General features: G+C 47.1%; 1 long non-coding RNA gene across 1 annotated transcript; it reads left to right on the top strand.

Moving 5' to 3' along the window:
- The first annotated feature begins 2,419 nt into the window (after positions 1-2,419).
- LOC135828516 (uncharacterized) lies at positions 2,420-6,654 on the top strand. The gene is made up of 2 exons (XR_010555692.1): positions 2,420-4,489; positions 5,689-6,654. It is a non-coding gene; the product is annotated as an uncharacterized LOC135828516 (long non-coding RNA).
- Positions 6,655-7,768: the final 1,114 nt, after the last annotated feature.

Below are 7,768 nucleotides of genomic sequence, written 5' to 3'. Positions count from 1 at the left end.
ACAACAACTTCATTAGACCGTCCGATTCTACACCACTGCCAAATCAGGTCTGCAACAATCTGCCCACGGAGCTGCGGAGCATATGGTGGAGATACTGGCTGTATGGGATTTTGTGTTCGTACCTCTTGTCAATTTTGCACGTCCGACTTCTCACGATCTGGCCTTGTTGCTGAACTCTTACCCGTAACCTGTGGGAAAGTTTTTAATCTTGATACATGCACATGATTAATTCCTGTGCTTAACAACTGAGTTAAAATCAATCTACTTCAAACTACTTGCACATGAATGTGTACGTATGTTGATGGACTTAGCCTTTCGCATTCAAATCTGCTTCAAGTTCTTGACTTGGAGCGAACTGAATGCAAACGTAACCAGGCATAACCGCATGGAGGTGCTCCAATTTATGCCCGCTGTCGCTGAGCTTGGCTGGCTCTGGAAACTCTTCATAGGCCTTCAGCCTCCTTGCCTCTTCATGGCTGCACTTCATAATGACGCCTGCTCTAGAATCATGGAAGTCCACGACGCCAGTCGGGATGATGTCGCCTTGCTTTATCCAGACTTTGTTCCTCCTTAGCGTTCCTCGAATTTGGCAAATCCGCGTTCTGCCATCATAGCAGAAAGCCTCGAGCTGACAACAGCCAAACAGCATAGTAACCTGAGCGTATTCTGGGTCATCCTCTCTGAATACCAACTCTCGATTGTAGTAATGGCTGTCGGTGCTGTCAGTCTTTCGTCCACGACGATTCTTTCTTCCTTTCTAGACCGGCAGCCAAATTTGAGAAATCGCTCGTATCAACAGGCGTGCTTCCTTTTTCTGCTGACAACCTGCAATTTCTACAGTGCATTGACTATACTTGTAGGAAGCTGAATCTTTTCGTTGGCCATGCTAGAGCTGTGCAGAAACAGACATACCGAGAGATTTTCTGCACTGGAATTTCACAAATCTCCGGCCATTGAAGCACCTTCTTCAAGCACTCAAGACCCTGAAAAATTCAAAAATTCAAGACGTTGCCGGTTCAAACCCCACGTCGGGCGACTTTTTTTTCTTTTGTTTGGAACTGAATTGCAGTGTTCTCGTGGTATTTAGCCAGTAGTTTTAGCAGTATGTCAAGCCGATCGTAATTAACTTCTTCACAGAAGTAAGAAAATTCACTGAATCCCCATCAGGACCATCAATCCGGAAGCGTTTGTAAGAGCAAGCATGTTCAGGCTTTCCGTCTTCTTGCGAGAATAAAGTAAAGACAAGACAAAACAAAAGAAATGTGAATTAGAGTGTCAACTGCCAGGACAAAGGATCACTAGCGAATCATCTGCCAGGCATATGTAATGGCCAGCTGTATTGATGTTTACACCTAGTCAGACATCAAAAACAGCAACAACTAAATCGACAACAACAACAACAATAGCAGCAGCAGCAGCAGCACACACACGTTTGACAACCCCACCCATACATGCACAAACACACACACACACATTAACACTACTTGTACTACTACTATTACTACTATATACAGCTGCAATTGCTGGCCACGCCGCTCCCAAGATGTGGGAGACGACGTCACGGAAGAAGTTCATCAATGACACCGAGTGGCTGATGCCGTCCCAGATCCTGGGGACGCTGAAATTGCCTGTTGCAGCGTGGGCACTCATGGCGGAAACACACACTCACACACACACACACACACACACACCTATCCCCTGTCCCGTCCTGTCCCGTTGACCCATTGGCTTTAACGGATACTTCGTCCATCCGGGTAGTAGAGATGATGGACAATGTTTCCGATGGTGAGTCTGGTCTTGGATGTGTCGAAATAGTCAACTGAAGATGTATACACACATGCACACAGCCGCACACACACGCACACGCACATGTGCACACACACTTAGGTACATCAAACATGTCTTCCATTAAATTGTTATGCTGAAGTCAATTTCACACGATCTGACAGTTTACAACGGCCTGGTATAGCAGCGAATGCTATGCTCAAGAAATGAACCCATCCAGAAAATTGTACACGCACCTGCGTAGACTGTAGTAGTAATGATGACAGGCTCGTCATGTGGCTGCATCATTCTGATCAGCGGGCTCAGGATCACTGTCAGATCCACAGTCACTGGAATCGGAGGAATCCTCCACAGACTCCGAAGTGGTGGTGCTGCTTGTAAGGTGGCTGGAACCAGGTTTGGTGGAGCAAGTTCGACAGCCACATACATCTGTGCAAGGCAACATGGACTTGTGGCATGCACACCTCTGCCTCTGGCTGGAGGTGTGCATGCCACAAGTTCATGGGACTGCAAAGGCAAAGGCAGTCCGGGCTGTTTGTTCAAGAGCTTCAAAACTAACAAATTTAAATTACAAAATAAACTCACCTGCGTTCTCCTCATTTCCTCGTTGTGTTGGCTCGCATAAAAACAGAATGCTACTGCTGGGTGAGGGGTCCGCATAGTCCTCGTCCTCGGTGCTGCTCTCCTCACTCTCCATTCTACCTCAATACACCTGACGATAACTAAAAACTGTCGTGCGGTCGAAAGGCAAGGACAATTGTCATCTACTTCGAGTGTTGAGAATTGAATTCAAATTTTCCCGGGGGCCGGCGTCGTCATTCACATCACCTGCTCAGGTATTCAAATTTGTGCGGCTTTGAGCAGCGCATGGGGTGCGTATTGTTCGAACCTCGAAATCAAAAGTCGACGATTTCGCGAGGTTGTGCACAGCTCCGCGATGGCCAACTACGCCAGGTACAATCCCAAAGGGTCTGCCTACCAGCATACAAACTTTCAGCTTGTCAGTATAAAAAGGAAACGTAAAACAGGCTTTTGAAAATCGGCAGTCAGACTATTCCCTTCATTCGGTCGCATGGCTGTCAACAATACGAATGAAACAAGGAATTAAAAAAGTATGTTCTCGATCACGAGGAGCAATGCGAACAACAAAATCCCGCCTTCGTAGCTTCACGATACACTGGTCGCGCTAAGAAACTCTGTCAAACAAAACTCTATCGTACACTCCAGTCAACTAAGGAAAATGCACTGATAACAAGCTATACCGTTGCCAGGTGGCCTCCTCATCTACTAGGGTCATTTGACTGGAAATACCATCCCTTGGTCCTGCTTGCGATAGTCTTCTGGGACAGGTGGTCGCCTTATCAGAGTGGTCGCTTTGACAGGTTTCACTGTATCTTCAAGGGCAAGGTAAGAGACCGACGTCAATTACATCAGCACGCATCCAAGAGGGAATTTCTACGTGGAGGCTCACCAGATATTGAGCACATAGGACGCCAGTGATCTGTGCATTCTTAACGCACTCCACCATCAATGCGTAGGCATCTCGAGACACCAGGAATGGGATGATTGAGTCAATTCTACAACATTGGCGAAGACCCACGGAATCGACTCGGACATCGGCGGGATCATCCACGAGCATCGGCTACGATGGCTCGGCCATATTGGCCGCATGGACGATGACCGTCTGCTCAAGCGTATTCTGTTTGGGGAGCTCCCCGCAACTCGACCTCTGCACGGCCCACGCAAGTGTTGGCAGGATGTGGTTGTGGATGATGTCAACTGCATTCATCCACCTGTACAGGAGAAGGAAGGGCTCGACATTGCCCAGAATTGCTCGGCGTGGAAGTAATCCACCGTCGTCCTCAGCCGCGTGATGTCTCCGCCGAGCCAGAATATCGTTGTGCATTCGGGAAGACGCGCCGCCGGCCCCCGCGAGATCAAGCGCCACGAACCTTTCTGCCGGTTGCCTCCGAATTAGTCCTTCGCCTATGGCAATGAGCAAGTTCAAGGTTCAAGTAATAGTTGTGTGCAGAAGAAGGTTTCTCTGACGGCTGAAGACGGAGAATGGAAGGACGAGAAGGAACAAAGGAAGGAGCGGAGCAATGCCTTTATGATCAAGAAAATACTGTTCAAAGAAGCGTGTGCTCGTACAAGATGTGTTCCCAAGACCATTATCCTGCAGGTCAGCTGAAAATAACATTGACGTACTAGCAACATGTACATGTACCGGTATGTTCAAGCAGTCCCAAGCTCTTAGATATCTTTACTGGTGGGATACAAATTCTGACGGCTCCTGTCAATTACCTTTTTACTTAAAAAAAAACGTTGTGCCCATTGCAGCGTACGACATTTGCTACATCAGTCGATGCGCCAAGCCAGCTGAGTGGGTCTTTTTATTTTTTTCGCGCGAAAGTTTATGTGGTGAACTGTGTTGGTAAAGATGAAGATGTCAGTCAATGAAATTAGCTATATTTCTTGTGTCTAACTAACCCTGTACGGATCGAACTGACGATGTCCGAGTGCGACAAATGTCCTGAAGTCTGCTCCTATTAGCTAGGTATCTAGAAATTTCAACTTGAGTGTCAAGTGAAGACTTTGCCAGTTTCAGACGAGAGAATTCTCGCTTCACGATTTTCCTGGTGTGTGGAGATACGTCTGAATGCCGACCCACCACACCCGACATGATGCTTCGGCAGGAATGCAGGTTGGTGCAGATAATTGCCTAATAATATATGTCTAAGCGTGTATACCTTTCCTTTCGTTGCATGCTTGGTTAATCCGACGGCACGAAATTATAGAAATTTCTTTCCAGGTCAAAATTAACTTGAATATTATTTGGTCGTTGTATGTCTTAGTATTCCCTGTCAGTTTGTGGCTTTTTGTCGTACTCGCCGACTGTATAATCTAGCTACATTGGTACATGGTGGACAGTTAGTCATAACTCGTAACATTTTGTCCTTATTCTTTTTATCCATGCCTTACATTGGCTCACCATATTATTTATATATTTTTGATAGGGCAATATGTAATGTACACACACACACACACAGTCACACACACACACACACACACACACACACACACACACACACACACACACACACACACACACACACACACACACACACACACACACACACACACACACACACTTGTACTTGTACTTGTTGCTCACTGCCAAAACTGGTCACGTGGGTCTCCCCGGGAGAGAGGAGAGAGACTAAAAAGGAATCTTGGAAAGATGACTCAATTGGCTATTGAACCGCCCAACGGCCGACACACACACACACACACACACCATGTACCACCATGTATACGCCCGTCGCAAGAGAAGCACGCAAATCTGCAAATGCACTGGATGTACACCCACAGATTTTCTCTTGTAGAAACGATAGCGAACAATATCTGAATGAGACAGATTAAGACTTGCGCCAGATAACTGTCTAATCCACACAACTGGCGAAGCCATGTGAATCGACCACCAATGCACACCTGATCTACACCACACGGAGTACATCGGTATAAAACGGCCAAGGCAGTTATCCATGCACATCCTACACTTGCTGGGGTAACCAGTATACAGCACGCTGCTTTGATAGAAGCAGACAATAGATGCACTGGTACCTTGAAGTGAACACACACACACACACGCACACACCATCACATTACGACAAAATCAAGGCAATGTCGGCGAAGCTCTACCATTTTCTTGTGCCGCGTGCTGGGAGCATAATGGCATTGCCCGATATTAGACCTTGGTGTAAATGGGTTCTCATGTTGTGTACTTGTGAAGTACATAATTGTATTATTCGGTTGCTGGCTATCAATTGTGCTGTGAGCTTGGCAGAGTGAGGTCTTCCAGCTTTGTTGGTGTTTGCTCTATCTTGTGTTTACGCTCTGCAGAAAGGATCATATGTAGTGCCTGCTCAGCATTACATCCATTGCGTAGCAGCAATGTGCCATCCTTCCGCGACTTGGGTGGAATGACGTGCAAGTGGTGCTCCAGGGTCAACTTCAATTTGCCGAGCACGTATGCCGCTGGCTTGGGGTCAGCAGTTGGGTGCACAGTCTCTGTATACAAATCATGCACTGTCGTCAACAATATGGCACCCTTGTCCAGCAATTCACGTGCTATAGCGGCAATGACTATATTGGGAAGATCACTCTCGGCACCTTCCGTGCTGTATTGAGAGATGATGCTTCGCAATTGGTGGTCTGTGCTTGGTGCACTGTCGGCAGGGAGCATGTCAATTTGCTTTCGGTAGCAGCATCTACAAAATCGACTCGTCTGAAATCCTGACGTTGTGCATGCTACGCAACACATGCTCTGCAAGTTGAAAGTTTGGTGACTTCCACCTGTCCTGTGTTCTGGTGTGAGCCTCGACTTACACCAAGCACATGTTGCATGGCCCACACACTGCTGGTAACTTATGGGCCGGGCACTGAACCGGTTCGCACTGTTCTTTCAGACTGTGCACGTGCAGTTTGTCTGCAGGACAGTGTACGGATGCCGCTGCGCTGCAATCATGTACATTGCATGTACTTTGGCAGACTGGTGGCTTATTTTCTTTCGCTGCTGTGCATACTTGGCGTCGTAGTGCTTTGACGCACTTCCAACAAATGCATTGGCCTGGGCGTTCTCTCACAGACCACACACTGCTGGTAATGGGTCGGGCACAGAACCGGTTCGCACTGTTCTTTCGGACTGTGCACGCGCAGTTTGTCTGCAGGACAGTGTACGGATGCCGCTGCGCTGCAATCATGTACACTGCATATGCTTTGGCTGACTGGTGGCTTATTTTCTTTCGCTGCTGTGCATACTTGGCGTCGTAGTGCTTTGACGCACTTGCAATAAATGCATTGGCCTGACATGATGGATGTGCATGTGTGTAGCTTTTGCCAATCTGACAGCATTGAGCCATGTGTAAATCGCTTGTCAGATGGCACTTTGGAGCAAATGCTGCATTCTGGGCCACATGGTCGTCAAGCATGCATGCTTGTGGCATTGCTGGGTCTTCCTGCCGCTGACATCTGTGCACACATGCATGGAAATACACGTAAAAACACTAGTTAGAAATCACGTCACCAGAGGCATGCCCTTTTTTCGTCCAGAACATAACTTCCACTCCAATGTCACAAAGACTTACTCTTTCGATACGTCCAGCATAGAAGCAGCGAAATGCCTGGTTAATTCGGTGGCACGAAATTATAGGTCGGGCGACGAAATTTCGACGAAAAAAGGAAAAGAGACAAGCCGACGTGCAGCGACACCAAACTACAGAATTTCGCCGTTCTTGAAGAACTCATAACAGAAAAAGGTGAAAGGCGACTACTGAATCCTCGAGTGCGACGACTAACTCAGAGAAAGCGTGAGACTGGCAAGCAGTGTATTTACATGAAACGATCAAATGTTGAGAATGCCTTGAGAAAAGTGCACAAAAAGGGTGCATCTGAAAAATAGAACTCGGTGTTCCGAAGTGATTTTTCAAATCTGGCGCATCGACTGACATGACACTCAAGATCTGACGCGGCTGGTATACGATGCTGCTACGAATTGAACAACGTCGATCTTGTGACACGATGAGTGACAATCGATGCTGAGACGCGATGACGGACAGTTGATCTTTTGATCCAATGCATAGATGCGATGAGAGACAATCGATCTTGCGACATGCAGAGCGACAATCAATGCTGAAATGTGCTAATAGACAGTTGGATTGGAATGAGCGGAGTGTAATCGTAGCTACCTGCATGGATCAAATCTAAACTCTCTTCGAGTCTTGTACCATCATCCTTCAATGCGACGGACCCCACGATAGGCGGTCAGCCTTAGGGTTAGCCTTATGCAGTTTTCATTATAATTTAATATTAATTTTAAAGTCAATTTAACCCTTTGAGAGCCGCCCCATACTTGAATGTGTAGAATTCTACACACTCGACTGTAAGACTTCAACAGGCCGTGACTCGATCAAAACTAGCTCAA

The sequence above is a fragment of the Sycon ciliatum genome, chromosome 12 (assembly GCF_964019385.1).
Source record: "Sycon ciliatum chromosome 12, ocSycCili1.1, whole genome shotgun sequence".
Taxonomy (NCBI): Eukaryota; Metazoa; Porifera; class Calcarea; order Leucosolenida; family Sycettidae; genus Sycon; species Sycon ciliatum.
Note: the sequence above shows the minus strand (reverse complement) of the source record. Positions and strands in the feature narration are given on the sequence as shown.